This window comes from Phascolarctos cinereus, unplaced genomic scaffold (genome assembly GCF_003287225.1).
Source record: "Phascolarctos cinereus isolate Bilbo 61053 unplaced genomic scaffold, phaCin_HiC Scaffold_8;HRSCAF=390, whole genome shotgun sequence".
NCBI classification, from domain to species: domain Eukaryota; kingdom Metazoa; phylum Chordata; class Mammalia; order Diprotodontia; family Phascolarctidae; genus Phascolarctos; species Phascolarctos cinereus.
This window is the reverse complement of record NW_027556291.1, coordinates 62,086,683-62,109,172: the sequence shown is the minus strand read 5'-3', so window position 1 is coordinate 62,109,172 and position 22,490 is coordinate 62,086,683. Positions and strand designations below refer to the sequence as shown.

General features: G+C 38.4%; 1 protein-coding gene across 1 annotated transcript in view; it reads left to right on the top strand.

Moving 5' to 3' along the window:
- The window catches only part of AMMECR1 (AMMECR nuclear protein 1), a 150,933-nt gene that overhangs the window by 31,230 nt on the left and 97,213 nt on the right, over positions 1–22,490 (top strand).

The window sequence follows — 22,490 nt, the reverse complement described above, 5'->3', positions numbered from 1 at the left end:
GTGCAAAACCTTTTTAATTTAATGTAATCATAATTATCCGTTTTATAATCCATAATGCTCTCTATCTCTTGTTTGGTCATAAATACTTCCCTTATCGACAGATCTTTTGTCACATTTTTTTTTCTTTAATTCTCTTGATATTCTTGACCTTTGTTCATCCAGATGAATTTTCTTATATTTTTTCTCACTCTATATAACAATTCTGGTAGTTTTATTGGTATGGCATTGAATACCAATCAAATCTGGCCTCAGACACTTACTAGTTGTGTGACCCTAGGCAAGTCACTTCACCCTGTTTTCCTAAGTTCCTTCTCTATAAAATGAGCTGGAGAAGGAAGTGGCAAAAACACTCCAGTATCTTTGCCAAGAAAAATCCCGAATGCTGTTATCAAGAGTCAGACATCTCTGAAAACAAAAACCATGTGGTACATATATGTTTAACATTGATATTTCTTCATTGTCTATGGTGCCTTTTAGCAAAATGTAATTTCCCTGCTTATCTTTTTAAATTAGATCTATTTTTGCTTTTGCTTTGACATAGTGATTGCTATCCCTGCTTTTTTTTTTTTTAACTTCAGGGGAAGCATAATAGATTCTGCTTTAACCCCTTACCTTTGCTCTGTGTGTGTCTCTGCTTCAGGTGTGTTTCTTGTAAACAGTGTATTGTAGGATTCTGATTTTTAATCCACTTTGTTATCAGCTTCCATTTTATGAGTGAGTTCATCCCATTCACATTCATAGTTATGATTACTAACTGTATTTTCCTCCATCCTGCTTCCCCTCCTCCTCCGTTTATCTTTTTCTTTCCTCTCCTTTCATCCTGTCCATCCTCAAAAGTGTTTTGCTTCTGACCACTGCCTCCCCCAATCCACCCTCCCTTCTGTCAGCTCAGTCTTCCCTTATCCACTTCCCTCCTGCTTCCCTATAGGTTAAGATAGATATCTATTCCCAGCTGAGTGTGTATGTTATTCCCTCTTTGAGCAAGTTCTGAAGAAAGTAATGATCAAGCTTTGTCTGTCACCCCCAACTTCATTTTCCGCTTCAGTGTAAAAGCTCTTTTCTTTTTTGGTCTAGGCAGTGAGGTTAAGTGACTTGCCCAGGGTCACACAGCTAGTAAGTGTTATGTGTCTGAGGCCAGATTTGAACTCACGTCCTCCTAAATCCAGGGCCGGTGCTCTATCCACTTCGCTACCTACCTGCCCCTGTAAAAGCTCTTTCATGGCTCTTTTATGTGAGATAATTTACCCCATTCTGCCTCTCCCTTCCCTCTTCTCCCAGTGCATTCCTCTTTCTCACCCCTTCATTTAAAAAAAAAATTATCCCATCATAATTGACTCAAACCCATGCCTCTGTCTATGTAAGTTCCTTCTAGCTCCCCTAATAATAATAAAGTTCTTAGGAGTTAGAAGTATTACCTTCTCGTATAGCAATGTAAATAGTTTAACCTTGTTGTATCCCTTATGATTTCTCTTTCCTGTTTACTTTTTTATGCTTCTCTTAAGTCTTGTATTTGAAAGTAAATTTTCTGTTCAGCTCTGGTCTTTTCATCAGGAAAGCTTGAAAGTCCTCAATTTCATTAAATTTCCATATTTTCCTCTGAAGGATTATACTCAGTTTTGGTGGGTAAGTGATTCTTGGTTGCAATCCTAGCTCCCTTGCCCTCTGAAATATTATGTTCTAAGACCTTTGATCTTTTAATGTAGAAGCGGTTAAATCTTGAGTTATCCTGACTGTGGCTCCATGGTATTTGATTCATTTCTTTCTGCCTGCTTGCAATATTTTCTCCTTGACCTGGGAGCTCTAGAATTTGGCTATAATAATGTTCCTGAGAGTTTTTCTTTTGGAATCTCTTTCAGGAGATGATCAGTAAAGTCTTTCACTTTCTGTTTTACCCTCTGGTTCTTGGATATCAGGGCAGTTTTCCTTGATAATTTCTTGAAATAATATATCTAGGCTCTTTTTTTTTTTATCATGGCTTTCAGGTAGTCTAGTACTTCCTAAATTATCTTTCCTTGAGCTATTTTTCAAATCAGTTGTTTTTACTGTGAGATAGTTCACATTTTCTCCTATTTTTTCATTCTTTTGATTTTTTTTTTATTGTTTTTTGATGTCTCATGGAATCATTAGCTTCCACTTGCCTAATTCCAATTTTTAAGGAATTATTTTCTTCATTGAGCTTTTGTACCTTCTTTTCCATTTGGCCAATTCTGCTTTTTAAGGAGTTCTATTCTTCAGTGGATTTTTGTCCCCTCCCATCCCCCCCTTTTTTTTTTAGCCATGTGTTCTATTTTGTTTTTTAAAGTGTTATTTTCTTCAGTAATTTTTTTGTACCTCCTTTGCCAAGCTCTTGACTCTTATTTAATTATTTTTTTTACATGACTCTCATTTCTTTTTTTTCCTCTACCTCCTTTATTTGTTTTTTTTTTCCAATTCTTTTTTAGCTCTTCCTGGATTTCTTTTAGGTCCTGAGATCTGTTCACATTTTTCTTTGAGGTTTTACATGTAGCTAGCTACTTTGATTTCATTGTTTTCCTCTGAGTTTGTGTTTTGAGCTTCCCTGTCACCATAGTAACTTTCTGTGGTCAAGTTTGGGGTTTTTTTGTGGTTTTTTTTTTGTGGTTCATTTTTTTCCAGCCTATTTCTTGACTTTTAACTTTATGTTGAAGTTGGGCTCTGCTAAAATTGGTGGAGGGGGTAGTATTACAAGCTCCAGACCTTTAATGCTGCTAATCTCAGAGCTAGTTCTGAGGTTATGTGAGTTTTCAGTTCTTTCAAGATAGTATGATCTAAGGAGAAGCATGGTTCACTACTCTCCTGGCCTGTGCTTTGTTCTGTGAGTGACCATAAGCACTCTTTTCTACCCTGGAACTGTGACCAGGGTCCCTGTTCCTGCGACCAGGGTCCCTGTTCCTGCTAGTACTCCTCCTTGTCCTGCAACCATATATAGGCAAAGCAACAGAGTCCTATTCCCAGTGCCAGCAAAAGGTTTCCTGTAATCTTCTTCTGAGCAGTTGTCTGATTCCCTTACCTTCTGTGGGCTAAGAGCTCTGGAAGCCACCACTGCTGTTACTTCACTTGCCCCTTAGGCCTGCTGCTGACTTTCTGGTGTGTGGCCTGTGCTAGACTGCACTCTGCTCTCACCCCAGTGAGATAGACCTTTCCTACTGACCTTCTAAGTTTTCTTGGCCTAGAAATTTGTATCACTCTGACATTTTGTTGGTTCTGCTGCTCCAGAGTTTGTTTGGAGGCGTTATTTTAAAGCTGTTTGGAGGGGAATTTGGGAGAGCTCAGGTGTGTCCCACCTTTACTCCGCCGTCTTCTATTTATCTTGTTAACATACACAGAGGAAATAAATACTGCATCATTTTCTTAGATACAAATAGTATTCTGCAGTGATGATGACACATCTGGTGTACTATGTCCATTTCTTGGTTATTGCAGTTTTAAAAAGGGCATTGGAAAGTTAGAGTGTGTACCAACAGGAGTGATCAGGAAAGTGAGGGGAATAGACACCATTCCATAGGGCAATCCTTGAAAGAACTGTTCGTATCTAGCCTGGAGAAGAGAAGACTTGTGGTACTGTCAGATATTTTGAAGAATTGTCATGTAGAAGAGAGATTACGTTCTCCTTGCCCTTGGAGTGCAGAGCTAGGATTGCTGTGTAGAAATGACAAAGAGGCAAATTTGAGCTCTAGAATAACCCTAATGGCCTAATGATGAGGTGATAATAGAATAGTCAGAAGATGTAGGTTCACATTCTGTCTAAGACATTTTTTAGCCTTGTGCTTGATCATAGGCAAGTCACTTAGTTTCTCAGAGTCTTAGCTGTCTCACCTGTAAAATGAGCATCGTAATACTTATACTACCTATCTCAGGGTTGGAGGGAGCTTGTTGTATGGATTTCAGTTGTCATCATTTCTAAAAATCATAACAGAGTTCTCTAAAGTTGGAATGAGATGCCTGGGCTAAGTGGTGAGTTCTCTACCCTTAGTAGAGGTCCTCAAATTGGATAGGATCCTTAAAGGTTACCTTACAGGACCATAGATTTAGAGTTGAAAAGATCCTTAGAGAAAAAGACCCCTGTTCAACACTTTCATTTTGCTTATAAGTAAGGCCCAGAAAGGTTAAGTAACTTGTAACATAACTGAGACAAGATTTGAACCCAGGTGTTCCTGACTCTAGGTCTGGTGCTCTATATACCATAACATGCTACATAGATTTGGATGGACCCTGCAAGGCCTGTTCAAACTCTCAAGTGACTGGGGTGTGAGAGGGAGTAGCAAAGGTGGAATCTCTACTGGGCCCTCTCAGTGGGAAATGCTGCTTTAGCTCATGTTGTAGGTGTGTGTGTGCCTGTGTCTGTGTATGCGCACGTGTGTGTACATTACTCAGCAGCAAGGTAGCATTCATTTAGCTGTATTTTAAAAGCTACTTTCTATTTTGAGCCAGCATATGAGAAGGTGACTAAAACTGGACTGATGAAATAATTCCCACTATAATAAGGTTGTCAAACTTTACTTCTGAACTTTCATTACTTATATCACATTATTAAGCTTCTCAATTGCACCTCTCGTTTATACATAATTACGCTATTGTGGACTGTGCTCTTAACACTACAGTTTGTACCACAGATTTAGAATTGTGAAATTTTCCATATTTTTACGTGCTTCTTTTGCTTTTTTGGCATCATACATTTACATGTTTTAAAGTAGTGCAATTACCAGGGCTTTTACATTTCAAAAATCTTCCTTCAAAAGTATCTTTTCCTTAACATGTGTTATAGTAGCACTTTTCATAGATTGACAGACCAAGTGCTTAAATGGTAAGAGAGGGACTGGACTGCCAAAAATGACCCCTAATGCGTGAGTGGTATTTCCATGTTCAGTAATTGGGCAGTTAGTGTCAAAGGACATTGGGAACCGAGAGAGGTCAGTAATTGTGGAGTCAAGAAGAGTACACTCCCTGTATTACTAGGTTACTTAAAACCAAACCTCTGTGCATCACAGGATTATGAAAGACAAAGGTGATTAACAAATTAATGTTATGTATTGTAAAGAACTGAAAGGAAGAAATATTATCATTTGTGTTTCATCCAGCCAAAAGTATATTTTCTATAGCTTTTAATGGATCACACTTTCAAACTAGTTGAGCCTTAGGTTAAGCTTGAACAAACTTGAGTTGAAACTCTCTACTCTTTCAGAGGCCATCTATTGCAATCAGTACCTGACCAAGAATCTCCTCTCCAGCATGCCTGACAAGCGGGCATCCAGCCTCTGCTTGAGGCCCTCCAGGGAGGGGGGGCAGCCCCTTTCACTCTTGGACATCTCTAGATCTTAGGAAGTTCTCCCTTGCAAAAAACCTAAGCTTAGTAACTTCTACCTATTGCTCCAAGTTCAGTCCTTCTGGTTATTTAGTCAGAATAAGTCAAATATCTCTTCATATGGCATGATCTCAAAGCCCTTCAGCCATGCTGGTTCGTCTCCTTTGGATGCTCTTCAGAGAATCCAATATCTATCATAGCACGGAGACAACACTCTGGATTCTTGAAAGCTATGCCAATGGAATACAAAATCTGATTGGTCCTCTCAGTCTGGAAACATTTTGCGTATGGTGACAAATTGTAATCTGAGGACCATCCTAGCTAAGTTTAGATTTACTCATTATCAGAGGTTTGGCTACCAGATGATATTGACCATAGCAACTGAAGAACCCATCTACTAAGGTGTAACAGAAGTTGAGATTAGCATTGAAGAAGGGAATAAATACACACACACACACACACACACACACACACACACACACACACACACGATGGTGATGATGGTGATAACTAGTATTTATATGATTTGAGGTTCACCAGTCACTTTACGTATGTTATTTGGTCCTCACAATAACCCAAGTCATATAACTTCTGTTTGCCTCAATTTTCTCAACTGTAAAATGGGGCTTATGGGGATCATCCTAACTCCAGGCCTGGTGCTCTATCCCCTGCACCATCTGGCTGCCCCTGTCTTATTTATTTATTTATTTATTTGTTTTGGCAAGGCAGTTGGGGTTAAGTGACTTGCCCAGGGTCACACAGCTAGTGAGTATCATTTGTCTAAGGTCGCATTTGAACTGAGGTCCTCCTGACTCCAGGACCAGTGTTCTGTGCACTGCATCATCTAGCTGCCCCTGCCCATGTCTTATTATAGAACCAATTATTTGTTCTGTGAAAGAATGATAATGATGAGATATCATACCAAAATTTTTGAGATATAAACAGAGGCTAAGTGACTTGTTCAGAGTCACATGGCTAGTAAGTATCTGAGACTGGATTAGAACTCAGGTTTTCTTGACTTCAGGCCTGGCACTTTAACCACTGCACTACACTATGTCCTATAACCACCTCCCCATCCCCACTTATACCCAGCCATTCTCTCTTGGCCCTTTTTGTCTTTCATTTGTCTCAGACTTCCCTCCTCCCGGTTTGCCCTTCCATTGCCATGGGCATGTTTTCTTCTGACACACCTCCAGAAGCTGGAGCATGTTAGCTACCCCAAGTTGGGGAGCTTGGGAACCTGAAGGGGCAGGCCCATTCCCTGTATGAATTTTACTGGGAGATGATTGACTATAGCTACTTTTGTAGTCCCCTTTTCTTTGGGCCCAGAGCCTTTCTCCTCTAATGAGTTCCATGGTCCCTTCTCTTCACTATTATACTCCCATTTCTAGTGGTTGGGCAGGATCATCAATACCTTCTACTTTTTATGGGGATGGGTTGGGGTGCAGTTCCAACTGAGTCATTTCTGTGAAGGGAACAAATAAGAGGCTACCTCAGCCTGACAGATTGTTTGTATGGTTTGTGCCTGGTGCAGGATTGTTGGATGGTGACTAGGGGGAATGGAAGCTTTAAGTGCTTTGGCCTCCTGCTGTTGTTTCACAAAGCTTTACCTTGAGTAGAGATGTTTCTATCTTCTTTTCTTGATGACACCTTTGTTATATATATTTGGTGTATTCTTTTTGTTTTTCATTTTAGTTGGTGTATTTTTGTTTGGAGATTATTGGTGAAGTAGAGTTATGCTGGAAACGAGTACTTCACAGGATCACAGTCCCTTTTTTTTTTTAATGTCAGTAATGTTTTTCAGTAGGTCAGATTGACATTGTTTTAACTGCATGCCATATCTTTTTTGAATTTTCATTCTTCTAGTTTTTATTAATTTTGATCTTTCCTCTGTCTAGTCCAGTGGTTCTAACTGTAAAGAGATAGCTGATTCAGAAATGGTTCCCATCCATTACAGTAAAATCAGTTTCACTTTTTATGATGTTATTAGGTGTTCACTCTGTCCAGCACCTTCCTCTTCTTTCCTTGAAGAAAGTATTCATCATATGTGGTGTGAAGCATCTTCACTCCTACAAGTGTTTGGCCTTTCTCGTTTCTTACTTCAGAACCGTGTTTGCCAACATATTTAACAGTCTTCCATTAGCTCACCTTTGCATTCAAGTCATTGAGTATCAAAGTATATATTAATTTAATTGGGAGGACCTTATTGAGTTCCTCAAAGAATTTCTCTTTCTTTTCTTCCACTGTAACAAATATTGGGATATAAATTGCAATTATTTTCATGGTGGTGTTTTTGCAGAAATGTATGAAATTGTTTATTTTTGCCAACTCCCTTTATTTATCTTTCTAAGGAGAATTTGCAAAACATCCTTCCAGTTAGCTGCAACTTTTTTTTGTGTTCTGGTTTTCTGTATAGGAAAAAAGGTTGAAGTTAATATGATTCAGTTGTTCTAACAGGTATGTCTACTTGATTATCAGACAATGATCTCACATTTAGACTACCAATAACTAAGTTATTATTTATAGAAACTCTAAATACCATGTGATTCATAGCACTTTCTGCCTCCTTCTCTGCTTCTTTGCCATCATCACCACACAAGCAAAAGGGAACCATACAGGACCGAGCAAGGGCCATTTTCTAATTTTCTTTACTTGGTGACCAAAGAATTTATCACCAGGTTTCCAGCTTACTGTTGATGAGTTTCTCCTTACTTGGCTAGACCAGTCCTTGGAAAGCTGCTGCAGTGCTTTGCCAGGACCCTACATGAAGCTTCTCCAGCATGGTGTAAGCTGCCTGAGCTGGCCCTCTGTTAGGATTGCCTTCAGGAATCCAATGCCACTTCCATACCCTGAGGTGGCATTCTATCAGACTGTGTGGAGGAATCGTGTATACACTGTCTCCTTTGGCATGGATAGGTGGTGTAGGTATTCTGCTCGCTCTACCGCAGCTCGGCTCAGCATTCCCTTTTTAGGAGCTTTAAGTCTCTTATACAGTCAATTCTCAGACCTCTCCTACAAAGGATATGAAGTACGTATAATGAGAAACACAGTAGTAGGAACAGTCATTTCCTTTTGGCTTTGGGCTGTGATATAGAGACAGTCTATGACGTATACAACTCAGATACTACCATCCTGCCTACGTCATTATGGTCAGCCTCTGACCTATTTGGGCAGTGCAGAGAAGTAGAATTAGGGTCTACAAAGTACGTAATCTACCCGTAGATAGTAGAGAATTGCCTGAATTTGGTCCATCAATTTATCTACAAATATATGTATCTTCAAGTATTTGAGGGGCATCTTGTGGAACAGTGATTGAACTTGTTCTCTTTAGCCTTAGTGGGAACAGGGAATGGTGGGTGGAAATTAGAGACTTTAGCGCCATGTAAGAAAAAACTTTGTAACAACAAGAGCTGTCTAAAAGTGTAATTGGTGACATTGGGAGGTAGTGGGTTCCTCCTTAGTGGAGAGTTTCATGTAGAGATTGGATGACTACTTCTTGGTGAGAATTGTAGAAGGGATTCTTGCTTAGGTAGGGTTTGGCCTAGTTGACTTCTGAGGTCCTTCCTAACTTTGAGGTTTGGAGATGCTATGACTACAAATGTATACTAATTCTGCCTTACCTTCTAATATAACTAATAAGGATTTGGGGTTGGATTTTAGAAGACCTAATTTTTCAGGGGTATTGGGAATTCTTTAAAATATACACACACATATGTGGGTCATCTTAATGTGAGCAAATTTAATAAAATTGCCTCAGTGGTATGGGATTCATCAGAGATGTCCAAAGCCAGGTTTATTTATAGGTGAGACCAATTTCTGTTTTAAAAGCATTCTAGAGCATTCTGTTTCCCCAAACTCATTCAAATTCATAATGAACTAGCTTAAAATCATTAGCATATCACAAATATAATCCTTTTCAAATGTTTAAGACAAATATATTCCAGGTGGGAGTTTGACCTAACATTTACCACTTTCTTAACAGACTTGTACCAACCTCCTGAATTTGACAAAGCACACTTGGCTTTCTGTCTTTACTGGCAGGTTACTTTTGCCCCCTGATATTCTGCAGGATTTTCTAATAAAGTAAATAAACTCCTTTGATAGGTAGACACTTTGCCCTACTCCCTCTGCTTCCATTAAAGGTGGAAGGGTCAGAGGTTAAAAGGAGAACATTTTGGATTTAACAGCTTTTGAGCCTGACAACCATATATAAATCTTGGGACAAATGTGTTTTCTAGAGAAATGGAGAATTGGAAAACACCTTGCATAAAGGGATATGTAAAATGAAGCCCAGAGGTCCACATGTCTTTATAAACTATTTGAGTCAAGCACTTACTGAATTTGTCTTATGCTTAGGTTTATAATAAAAGAGTATTGAATTTAAATATGAAATATGAAGATGGTATCTAGAGAAAAACAGATATGCTTGTCTGTACCTGAGGCAGTTTCTTTGTTTCTAGTGTCTACACAGCCAAGGTGATTTATTTTTGTAAATTAGCAAAGATACAACAAATCCCTTGATATTTAATTGTATTATTTTGAATCTTGCAAAAGATTCCATTTAATTCTTTTTTGAAATGGCAGTGTAATTCTGAATAAGAAAATTCTCAGTTTCCAGTACTTTATCTTACCACTTCATGAAATGTATTTGGCCCTTTGATATAATTAATTCATATAATTAATTCATTTATATGCTTAATTCAATGTTTGTACATTTTTTTCTGCATGTCTATTCCATCTTAAACTCTTGTATATGACTTGTAAAATGCCATATGCTCATTATTTTTGATTCTAATTAGTTCAGTTCAAGAAATATTTAAGTACTTTGTATTTGCTTAACATGGTGCTGGAACCCATGAAGCAAACCAAAAAACTCTTAAGACTTATTCTCTGTTCTCAGAGCATTTCTGAGGTCATTGGGGAGACTCAAGATGCCAAGAATATTTGGTGTGGAGTCAGAGGAGCTGGGATTGCATTCTGGCTCTGCTTCTTACTCCCAGTGTGACTTTGGGTAAGTCATTTACCCTTGTGGTCCTCAGTTTCCTTTGTTGCAGAATGATGAGGTTGAACTAGATAACCTCTGAGATCTCTTACAGCTGTGAACTTGTAAGTCTTTGTAAGTCTGTGGTCTTAATTTTCTCTCTCTCTCTCTCTCTCTCTCTCTCTCTCTCTTCTCTCTCTCTCTCTCTCTCTCTTTTTGGTGAGGCAATTAGGGTTAAGTGACATGTCCAGAGTTACACAGCCAGTAGTGAGTGTAATGTGTCTGAGGTCGGACCTGACTCTAGGGCCAGCGCTCCAACCACTGTACCACCCATTTGCCCCTGTGATCTTAATTCTTTCACCCATATGGAAAGTTGACAAACTTCTTCCCACTTGAGTTGGCCTTTGGGTTTGTTTTACTTCATGTTCTTCTGCTGCTTAGGCCTTCTACTCTCAGTCTTTTATTTCTCATTGATTCCATTCAGTTATTCCTTTGTTCCACTGCTCTCTTCATGCTTTAAAAAAAAATCAATTTGTCTTGTTCTGTTTTTATTGATGAAAGGTCTCTCTTAATAGACCCCAGATCTTCCTGTACCAATGAGACCTTTCTTCACTGATGCTAGGACTAGTTTGATGGGTCTTCTTCGCCTTTGGTTCTTGGACTTTGACATTCATTTGGGATTTTTAAATATTTATTTATCCTATTGGAGTTTTTTCCCCTTGCTTGCTCACTTTCTTGTCCTTTCTTTTTCCTTGTCTGAGAGAGATTCCTTTTGAGGTCCTTTGGTTGTGCCCCTTGCTTTCTCTCCTTGGCTTTTTTTACTTAATTGCATAGTGAGTATAGACCTACCCTTGGAGTTAGGAAGATCTGGATTCAAGTTCTGCCTCTGAAATATACAAGCTCTGTCACCATGGAAAAGTCACTTAATTTCTAAATGCCCCCAGTCAACTCTCTAAGACTACTCAAGATTATCTGTATCAGTAGAGGGCATTTACATGTTGAAAATCCCCTAAACTGATTAAATTACATGTCTGTACTCCCTCCCAACTCCTTCCCCACAATGGTTATTTTGGAGATGTTTTAATATATTCATGCAAGGGTAGGTGCAGATAATGTGTTGGGCTTTTTCGTGACCTATTCTGCCATCTTTCCTGAACTCCAGTGCTGGAATTTTTAAGAACAGTTTTGTCTTGTGTATTATACATCTGATTTCCTTTTTCTTTTAGCAAAACATTAAAAGTGGGTATTGCACCCCCACCCCTACCCCAAGGGTAGATGGGTAGAGCTTGAAAGTGAATGCTTGGATGATTATTTGGTCTCTGTTCTGCCCTTCTTGAGGAATCCTTGATTATTTGTACTCAAAAAGTACATGGTAGAGATAGGTGGTTTGGGGTAGTAGATGGAGAGCCAGCCCAGAAGTCAGGAAGAGCTGTGTTCACAAGGGCCACCTCTGATATATACCAACTGTGTGACTATAAGCAACTCACTTAACCTTTTGATGCCCTGGGTAACTGTCTTGAACTATGAATTGCAGGTGTGCATTGGTAGAGAGTATTTCCTCATCATCTATGTTCTCTATACCAATGAAATCACAAGTCTAGTCCATAAAAAGAAGAGGGAGAGGGGTACCTGAAAGACTTCACTCTACAGGGTTCCTGTATAGTACATTCCTCACTAAATTTGTGATCACTGGTAAGATTCAGACTTTCCAAATTGATATGTAATATGTTGTAATCTTTGGTTTTGTAGCATGAAATGCTAACTCTGTTTTGTATTTGCTATATAGTCCTATAGGGATGACATCTTTTGTGATTGTAGCAATGCACGTGCCTAAGGTGATTCCTTTTGCTGCCTCTTCGGACTTTACTATGTATACCCCCATAGTGAGAAAAGCTGCAGTACTAAGTTATAATTAAGATTGTTAAACAAGGGCTACTCATAGTCTAAAATAGTGTCCAGGAAAGTAGAGGGAAGATTCTGGAGAGTAGCAACAACATGAAATGAGAAGGATGGCTCTTGATGTATTTGTCTATCATGTCTCACATTTTGCAAACACATTGTTTGTCATAGTAGTTAGTCTCAAGGATTAGTTAAGAAAATTACTAAAAAGATGACCAAGAATTCTAGAACTTGTTTCAAGCAAGCATAGAGGGTGAGAAGAATTTAACTGTGACCTGTAGAATATACTTTTGTTTATTTTACTGGTACTGTGTATTGTATATACAAAGTACACACCAGTCTTTGTCCTATAGGGGAAAATGAAGGGGCTGGTAGAATGCCTCTCTGTTCTTCAGGTTATCATGGAGATTAAAGTTTTATTTCAATGAAATCAAAAAGTACTTGAAAGAGGAAATAAAGAAATAGGATATAAAGAGCCATTTCTCCCTCCTCTGTAAGCACATCTGGTATCCAAGCGTGATGGCTCTCCTGTCTGATTTTTTGAAAGTTCATCATAAGCATTTTTGCACATCTTTTCCATTTTTCTTTTGTTTGTTATTCTTCCATTTTGTGTCCCTCACGGTTTTATGCTCTTCTCATTTTGTGACTTCTCTTTTCTCTTCTCTTCCCTTCCCTTCCCTTCCCTTCCCTTCCCTTCTCTTCTCCTTATCCACTCTTGTGGCTTCAATGACCCTTTCTGTGTAGATGACACTTGTCATTTGTCCTTTGTCTTTGAAGAGGACCAATGACATCCCGGGTGATATCTTGTCACTTGTGTGAGCATTGGATTAAAATGAGGCGCAGAGTTGCACAAAGTTGTCAGCCTCACTCTCTTCTTGAGTCATTGAAGTCCAGTGGCAGGGCAGAAGTCAAGGTGACTAAGAATAGCAAGAGATGCAGTGGATGACCTTGGGGTTTTCAATGTCTGACCAAGCTCTAAGTGCCTCACAACACCTGCCCCAGTTGCCACTGTGCATACTATAGCTTCTCAGAGCCACAGGTGAAAGTTGGGTGAATCAGGTTAACAACAAAGGTGTATGAGCAACCCTGGAAAGGGCTCGGCAAGCCCCCACACCAGAGGTGCTACTCCTCTTGAACACCCCACACACCCCAGATGACACATAGCTAGTAAGTGAAGAAGTATTTTAACTCAGTTCTTTTTGATTCCAAGTTCATCGGTATTATCCACTGCACAACCTAGCTGCCCTATATGAATGTAAGGGGATACTTATGCCGTAAGAAATGATGAAAGGGATGGTTTCAGAGAAACCTTGGAAGACTCATATGAGCTGATAAAGAATGAAGTTAGAAACAGAACAATTTATACAATAGCAAAAAAAAAAAGACAAAAAACTGCAAAGACTTAAGAACTCTGATCAATGCAATTAACAATCATGATTCCAGGGAGTCATGATGAAGTATATTACCCACATTTTGACAGAGGTGATATACACAGGATGTAGAATCGGACATATATTTTTTTGGACGTGGTCAATATGGAAATTTGTTTGGTTTGATTCTGCTGTATTTGTTACTGTGGGGGGGTAGGTGAAAGGAAGAGAAATGAGTTTTTATTCCTTGAAAAAAAAAGAACAATAATAAGCATTGCTATGGATTATGAAGTTCAGGGCAGAAGAACTGAAGACCTTGGGGAGATATTTTCATCAGTACTGCTGATTGAGAAGAGGGAGACAGATTTAGGAAGTGAAGATGGTAAGAAGATAGTGTCTTGAGAATAGACTTTAGGTTTCTGGACCATAGAAATGACAGTTTTTTTGTTTTATTTTCCTAAATTAATGGATGGAATATACCTTAAAAAGAGCCAGCAAAGACATTTGCCTGAAGTCTTGTGAATTTAATTAAGAGAGCTTTAAAATAAAAAAAGAAAGAGAAGGGAGAGGGCTATCCACATATATCTTATTATCCCAGAAGGAAGTTCAGCATAGGAAGGAGATACGGTGTTGCCATTGATTACCTGGGCAAATGAGTTCATTTCTCCAAGCCTTAGTTTTTCTTCTTTAAAATGAGACAGTTTGACATAATCAGGAGTGGGGAACCTGCAGCCTTGAGGCCACATGGGACCCTCTACATCCTCCACTGTGGCCTTTTGACTGAATCCTTGAGGCTGCAGGTTCCCCACTCCTGAGTCATAGATGGACTCTAAAAGCTTTCCTAGATATCAGTCTGTTTATCTGTGATAGGATTCAGTCGTGATAGATCTCAGAAGGGAGCCAACATTAAAACTCAGTTGCCTCATATGTCTATATACAGAAGTCTGAATAATAATAAACAGAGAGAACTAGCAATCTTCCCTGCACAGAGCCAAAGCTGTCTTCATATGCATTGCTGAAAATTGGCAAGATGGGACTTAAGACAGGAATTTGGCACTGGAAGGATGTTTCCTATTCAAAGCAATAGAATAGAGAAAATTGGCATTTGAGTAACATTTTATGTTAAGGATGTATACTTGTATGGGGAAATTTAGGAATTTGAGAGGAAAAACATGATAATTAGGGGAAAGATCAGTAGATATAGAAAAAGAAGTAATGTTTTTGTAAGTATTCTGTAGACCACCTAGGCAGGAGGAAAAATTAGATGAGGAGTTTGTGAAACAGATCAGAAATCTGTCATGAAAGAATATTGTGGTGATGGTGGACTTCAGTTATCCAGAAATGTTCTGGGATTCTCTCTTTTAAAAGTAGAGGAATTGATAAATTTATTGTTGGCTTTATGATAATTTGGTATTTCAAAAAGTAGAGGAAAAAACAAGGGTAACTTCTATTCTGGTCTTCATTTTGACCAAGTTTTCTGAAGTAGAAATGACAAGTAACTACTTCATCATAAAGAGGGAAGGAGAGGAAATTTATGCATAAAATGAATGTGTAAAAAATCCTACTACTTTATTGAAGCTATGAATTCATAATTAATTTGATGATTCATTCTCTAGAGTTCGTGTATAAGCCATCATCATTGTAATACTCTAGTGCAGAGGTTATTAACCTGGAGGCCATGAACTTTGTTAAAAATTTTTTTTTTTTTTGCTGACTGTATTTCAATATAATTAATTTCTGGGGCAGCTAGGTAGGTGGCGCAGTAGATAGAGCACTGGCCCAGGAGTCAGGAGGACCTGAGTTCAAATCCAGCCTCAGACCAAACACTTGACACTTACTAGCTGTGTGACCCTGGGCAAGTTCCCGTGCATTTAGTTTTATATATTGAAAAACATAATTCTGAGAAATGGTCTGTGAGTTTCACCAGACTGCCAATAGGGTCCATGACACAACAAGGTGAATCTGTGATCTCACTGCTGTGGTTACTCTCTCCATTGTTGTAAATTGTAACCCATCCATGCTTGCCCATCCTTTCAGCACTGGGCACGCAAATAATAACTGAGACTGTCTGTGTGCAAGGAGCTCACATGCTAATTGGTAGAGACAACAGATACAGTTTTGTGGATAGAAAGGCCACAGGTCTTGATGGCAGAGTCAGTCAATGACCATTTATTAAGTGCCTACTATGTGCCGGACACTGGAGCCACTGTGCATTTTTTCTGACTCTTGTCCATGTCTTCCCATAAAGTCATGACAAGGGGACTAGTCATTATGCTGGAGGCTTTCTGCTCATTCTCATGTACACCATTGGTATCCACACATTGTCAGAAGAACAAGATCTGTGCTTCCTGGTGATTTTCAATTTGTTTTTTCAAAAAATTAGATAAAGTCTTGGTATACTTACATCAGATTTACAGTTGGTAGCATTGGGAAGGATTGCTGGCATGCCAGATGACAGAATCAGGATTCAGAAAAGTTCTATACTTGATGATATGATGTTATAAGGCATGATAGTTATCTTTAAGTATTTCCAGTGCTATCATGTGGAAGATAGAGTATAGAATTAGGAGCAGTGGGTGGAAGTCACAAAGAGACAAATTTAGGTTTGATATAGAAAAAAACTTTCTGACAGAGCTACACAAAGTGGAATGGGCTACCTGAAGATATAGTGTGTGCTCCTTCACTAGGTGTTTTCAGGTAAAGGCTAGATGCTCATTTCTTCATTATGTTGTAGAGGGAATTGCTTTCAAGTACACGTTGGACTGGATGGCCACTCAGGTCTTTAAAATGGTTACAATTTCTCGGATTCTTTGATTATATAGAAAAGATGACCATTTCCAGTCATCCTACAAATACTGTTTTTGATTGGATGCAGTAACAATCATGCTGGTATTAATATCGGATCGTTTGATTGGAAAATAACTCCAGCTATTCCTCCATCATTGCATAATTCCATACTGATTGATTATAATGTCTTAGTACCTTTCCCAGTTCATCTTATACCCAATTATTGTTCATCTTGGTAGTTCAGATTCTCAGATGGCTAACATTTTGACCTGTACCTCCCCTTGCTCGTTACCTTACTCTTGTATCATAGTTATAGTTATCTGTGTGCTTTTGTTCTTTGCCTCTACCTCCACCCCCCTCAGGATACTGTGTGCTGACTGCCCTTGCATACGTATTTAATATTTTTATCATTTAGTTATCTGTGATGCTTTTAACTATGATATAGTTTCCTTGTTTTTATCTGTTAACCACATTTATTTTTTTTACTGCCTTGGTCATTCCTGCTTTTTTATTTATCTGAGGTATAATAAATTCTACTTTAACCCTGTATTTTAAACTCTCTATTATCTGTTTTAATTGTGCTTCTTATATACAACCAATTGTTGCGTTATTTTTTTAATCCATTCTACTACTCTACTTTTTATTGACAAATTCATCCCATTCACATCCACAGTTATGAATGTTTCCTTTTCCCTTCTTCAGATGCTGTTACAATATTTCTATTTCAAAAGAATAAAAAGACACAAAAACTGTATTAGATAGTTCTAGTTGCCAAACTCTTTCTCTTCCCCCTCTCCCCTAAGCCAGCCCTAAATGACTAGGTCTTGCTTTTTATTTTGCCTTTAGCAGTTCTTTTTTTTCTTTCTCTTCCTGACATGATTCCCTCCCCAGTGCCAGCTCCCTACCCAGGCTCCCCTCCTCCCTTGCCTCCAGAGGTAGGTCCCTGCTTATTTCACCACGCTTCTCTCTGGGTTTCTCTGTTTCTTTCCCTTCTTCTCTCCCTCCCTGATTTAGATAAGAATAAAATTCATGACATTTCCTTCCCACTTCTGTTCTTTTTGTTTTTGTTTTTGTTTTTTTGGTGAGGCAATCTGGGGTTAAGTGACTTGCCCAGGGTCACACAACTAGTAAGTGTCAAGTGTCTGAGGTCGGATTTGAACTCAGGTCCTCCTGACTCCAAGGCCAGAGCTCTATCCACTGCACCATCTAGGTGCCCCCCTCCTTCCCATTTCTGTTTCAAAGATCCATTCCAGTTACAAGAAATAGCAAATTTGTCACTATGTATTCCTTCCTTAAGATATTTCTTTATGTTTGTTTTTTGAATACCCAATCCAGAGCTCATCACTTTGTTCCCTCACTAATCTTTATGTCATTCAGTTGTCTGACTCTTTGTGACTCCATTTGGGATTTTGTTGGCAAAGATACTGAAGTGTTTTACCATTTCTTTCTCCAGTTCAGTTTTACAGATAAAGAAACTGAGGCAAATAGTGACTTGCCCAGGTACACGCAGCTGGTAAGTGTCTTGGGGCCCAGCATTATCCACTGCTCCATCTAGCTGCTTCTACTAATCCTTAATACGGGGTAGAAGGAAATCTGAAAGAGCTTTTCCCCCCTTTCATAATATAAACATTTGATCATTACTTAGTCCTTTCTAACCATTCATATGTGTATTCTTTTTTAAAGTTTATTTGGCTACTACATTTTCATTTCGAAAACTGTAGTTCTTTTTTACTAAGTAAAAATGTTTGGAATTTATCAATTATGTTAAAAATCCAATTTTTTTTTCCCTGTAGAATATATTCAACTTTGTAGGAAGTGTTTTTCACTGGGCATAAGCCATTTTCCTTTGCTTTTTAGTGACTAATTCCAGTCTTTGCTTTCTTGGTACATAGTCTGACTGGGATTCTCTGGTATAATATCTGCTCTTCCTCTCTGCTTGCAACATTTTCTCTTTGACCTGGAAGCTCTGGAACTTAACAGTCCCATTTCTGTTTGCCCTCTCCAGTAATGTCCTGTGGATTCTATTCATCTGTACTTTGCCCTCGGGTTCTAATACTTACAGACACTTTTATGATTTCTTGAAATGTGGCATTCATATTTTTTATTTCATCATATTTGTCTGTGATTCTCAAATTATTTCTTTGAGTTCTCTTTTTCTGGTCAATTTTTAAAATTGCTGATATCTATAGATCCCTTTCAGCTCTAAATCTGTGATGCTATAATTCCACAAGTTTTTGCAATTTTGCTTTCTTTTAACTTTGTTCTTTTATGTATTTATCAGTGAATTTTGGAGGTATGTTTCCTCTCTTTTCAGTCTGCTTTAAGGTTTTCTAGCTTCTTGTTGTAAGACATCTGCCTTTGAGTTTTTGGTTAAGAGCAATATTACTAATTCCTTATCTCATCTTTGCATTCTTTTATTAGGCTTTCTGACCAGTTTTGTGGCCAATTTATTCTCTTTATTGAGGTTCTACTTATACTTATTGCTGATTTATTCTTTTCTCAGCTTTTTATGTTTGCATTTTCTTACTCCATATTATTTCTTAATTTTATGAATATATTTGCTTGCTTATTTCCTCAGTCTCTGCTATTTTTCCTCTTATGAGGCCTTCCTTTCCTTCCTTTTCCTTCTCTTAGTCGTTTTTAGCTTATTGTGTGCATTTCTAGTTCTCTTTGGTTCCCAAGGGGGAACTTGGCTTATTCACAATCTCTGAATGAGCTTTCTTGTCAAAAGCCCCTTCTTCTCCATTCCTTCTGCAGCAGGCCTCCTTTCAGAGCTTTTCTTTCCTTCAAGGCTGGCTATTCTCTCTTGTCCATATCACCAGGGCTGTGTGAATTTACTAATTCAGCTTGGACCAGGTGCATCACTGCTCAGGGGAGTCTCTGAGAGGCAGTGACTGGCATCAGAGTGGTTGGTGATGGCCCTTGACAGGGACCCCTGTAGCTTAGGATAGTCCCAGAAGCTTCTTGCCTCAGACACTCCACTTGCCACTGTGCACAGCCCAAGGAGGGGAGCGAGAGACCACGATTGCAACCAGCTCATGAGAACTAAGAATGATTTTGGAAGCCAACAAGAAGGTCCTTCCCTCTTTGTTCTGGGGTGACCACCTTATGCACTTTTTTTTTTCATCTTTTTTATTGTTTTGACAGAGTGTGAGGAGGAGCTGATCTTAGATGTAGTCTCTCACTTGGGGGTCTTGCCAGAAGCTTTCTGCAATAGTTTTAAGTAAAACATTTAGCATTTTGGAAAGTAGAAACAAATGAATTAGCACACAATAAATAAACAAAATGCTTTTTGTTCTGTGTCCCCTTCTAGTTACGTCTCAAGTTCTACTATTTGGCTTTGTTTTCTTTATTTTGAGAAATTCAGATTTGAAGTAAGACATGATTAAAATGTAAAAGCAAAGGTGGTGAAAATAGTGGCTGCAAAAGAGTGCCCTAGTCCCACTATGCCCTACAATGGGATAATGCTGGCAATGAATGCAAATGACCGCCAACAGGGCTATTTTTTAGCTCAGAAGAAGATCACAGAAGGCTTGGGGTATATGGGATGAGCATTACAGCATCCTGGGTAGAGTTAATAAGTCCAAGTTAATCAGTTCTTATTTTGATTCTCTTATCTTTTAAGGAGAATTATCTTTAGATTTGGAATAATAGAACAACAGGGCTTAGGAGGGAGTAGAAATTCAAGATAAGTCAGGAGAATTCTGGCTCTGTGTAACTGCCTTCCACATATTCAAGTCACCAGACCTGGGCAGAGTACATTCCAGATCACTGAAAGAACTAGTTTATGTGATTGCTGATACAACTCAGTAATCTTCAAAAGATGATGGAGGAGATGGAGAAATGGAAATGTCTGAATTTTTTAAAAAGGGAAGAGATTGGAACCTCAGAATTATGAGCCAGTGAGCTTGAGTTTGATTACTGACCAACATATTATAAAAAAGATGGTTAGTGAACCCCTAAATAAGAAAGTGGTGATTATAAAGGACCCTCATGACTTCATCAAGAGCAAGTCATTCAACCTCCTTTACTTTTTTGACCAGGTAGCTAGACTAGTAGATCAAGATAATGCTGTAAATACAATATACTTGGATTTAAAGCATTTACCAAAGTCTCTTGTAATTTTTGTGGAAAAGGTGGAGAGATGTGGAATAAACAGTAGTAGAACTGCTCCATCCAAAGTGTGGTCATTAATGGATTAGTATCATTTTGGGGGAATGTCTCTAGTAGAATGCCCAGGAGATCTGTTGGACTGTGTGTGTGTGTGTGTGTGTGTGTGTGTGTGTGTTATTTATCATTTTTAAAAGCAACAACTTGGATAAAAGATAGATATTAAATCCCTGCCAAATTGGAAGATGTTAAGAAACTTGGAGGGGTAGCCAGCATAGTAAATTACAGTCAAGATCTAAAAATATCTTGACAGGTAATATTGAGATGAATGTAATAAGATTAAATGCAATAAAGATACATGTAAATTTTTAAGATTGAGTAAAAAAGATCAATGTTATATAAAGGATGTCTTCTATGAACTAATGCACTGTGAAGTGTGCAGAATCAGGAGAAGGTTATATGTAATTACTACAGTACTATAAATGAAAATACTGAAAGACAGCTGTACTCATGGGGAATATGTGGGCAGAATATTCATAGGCTCTCAGGTATGATCCTTTTATCAGTTGATTTTCCTTAGATGTTTTTCTTTGTTACAAGGGAGGGTTCAACTGTGAGCATATGTCAGGAAATGACAGAGGTATAAAAGGAAAAAGGCTTCAGTAATTTAAAAAAAATAATAATCCATCCAACATGGGAGAAGTATGGGTAGGTAGCATTTCAGCTCAGTAAGATCTGGGGGTTTTAATGGACTGCAAACTCAACTTTGGGGTGGATAGCCATGATAGCCAAATTGAAGCATTTGAAGGATTTTCACTTAGAAGAAGGAATAGATTTGTTCTTTTTGGCCCCAGATGGCAAAACTAGGAGCATTAAGTGGAGGTTTCAAGAAGAAAAGTTTAAGTAAAGCTTTCCTAGCAATGAGACCATCCTATCCAAAAGGGGAAGAGATGGCTGCCTTAGAAGGTAGTAGGTTCTCTCTCCCTGGAAATCTTTAAGCAGAATTCTAGGACAGGGGGATTCTTGTTCTGCTTGTACAGGTTGGACCAAATTGCCTCCAGCATCCCTTCTTCTGCTTGAATTCTCTGGGGCTATGGAAGTAGAATTTGTTTTTATGAAAGATCTGATTTATCTGTAACTTTGAAGGAAAACACATCTTTCGCATAAAGATAGAACTGTATTAATATAGTACTGGCCTCAATTAATGTCTTTTGTGTGTGTTTGTGCTAGATTATAAATTACATTTCTTATGTACTTCCTTACAGTTCCTAGTACTGTTCTTTGTTGTTTGTGTGTACCGAATGTTGTTGACTGCATGGTTGGCTTTCATTAAGTCATAAGGCTTTTCTTAATAATGTGTTGGGTTTTTTTTTCACACCACTTTCATTTCCCGATAACCATAGGACGACTCCCACTTAGAACAAAGAAAAATGATTTGAGAAAACAAACGTACATAGCAACTTCATCTGGCAGCAATCTGCACCTGTAGTCCCCTGCTTCCCTACCAGAAGGGAGGGAGTTTCTGCAATTTTGTCTGGAACCAAGCCTTAGACATTATGGGTAATCAGAATTCTGGTACTTTTTGGTGCAATTTTCACTTATAATGATTTGAACAGACTCTTACAAGCCCTCAATAGGTCAAAGTTCCAAAGATATAGTTCCTTAAATTCTTAAGTTTACAGATGAAGGAAGGGCATCCTTTTTCCATCATGGCATGATTTTCAATTCAGTTCAACAAGATTGTTTAGGTACCTGTTATACAGAAGGCATCGTGATAGATGCAAGAGGTACAATGGTACATTTTTAAAATGAACAGTCTCTTTACTGAGTTTATATTTTAATGAAAGGAATAACATTTATTCAGATAATATAAAGCAAATATAAGGTAATGAAGTGGGGAGAATCACTGACAGCTAGGAAGATAAGAAAAGAACTTGTGTAGGTTGTGCCTAGTTTGTGCAAAGTACTTGGAAATCAAAGAAGAAAAAAAACAAAAAGTCTTGCCCCTGGATATAAATGACCC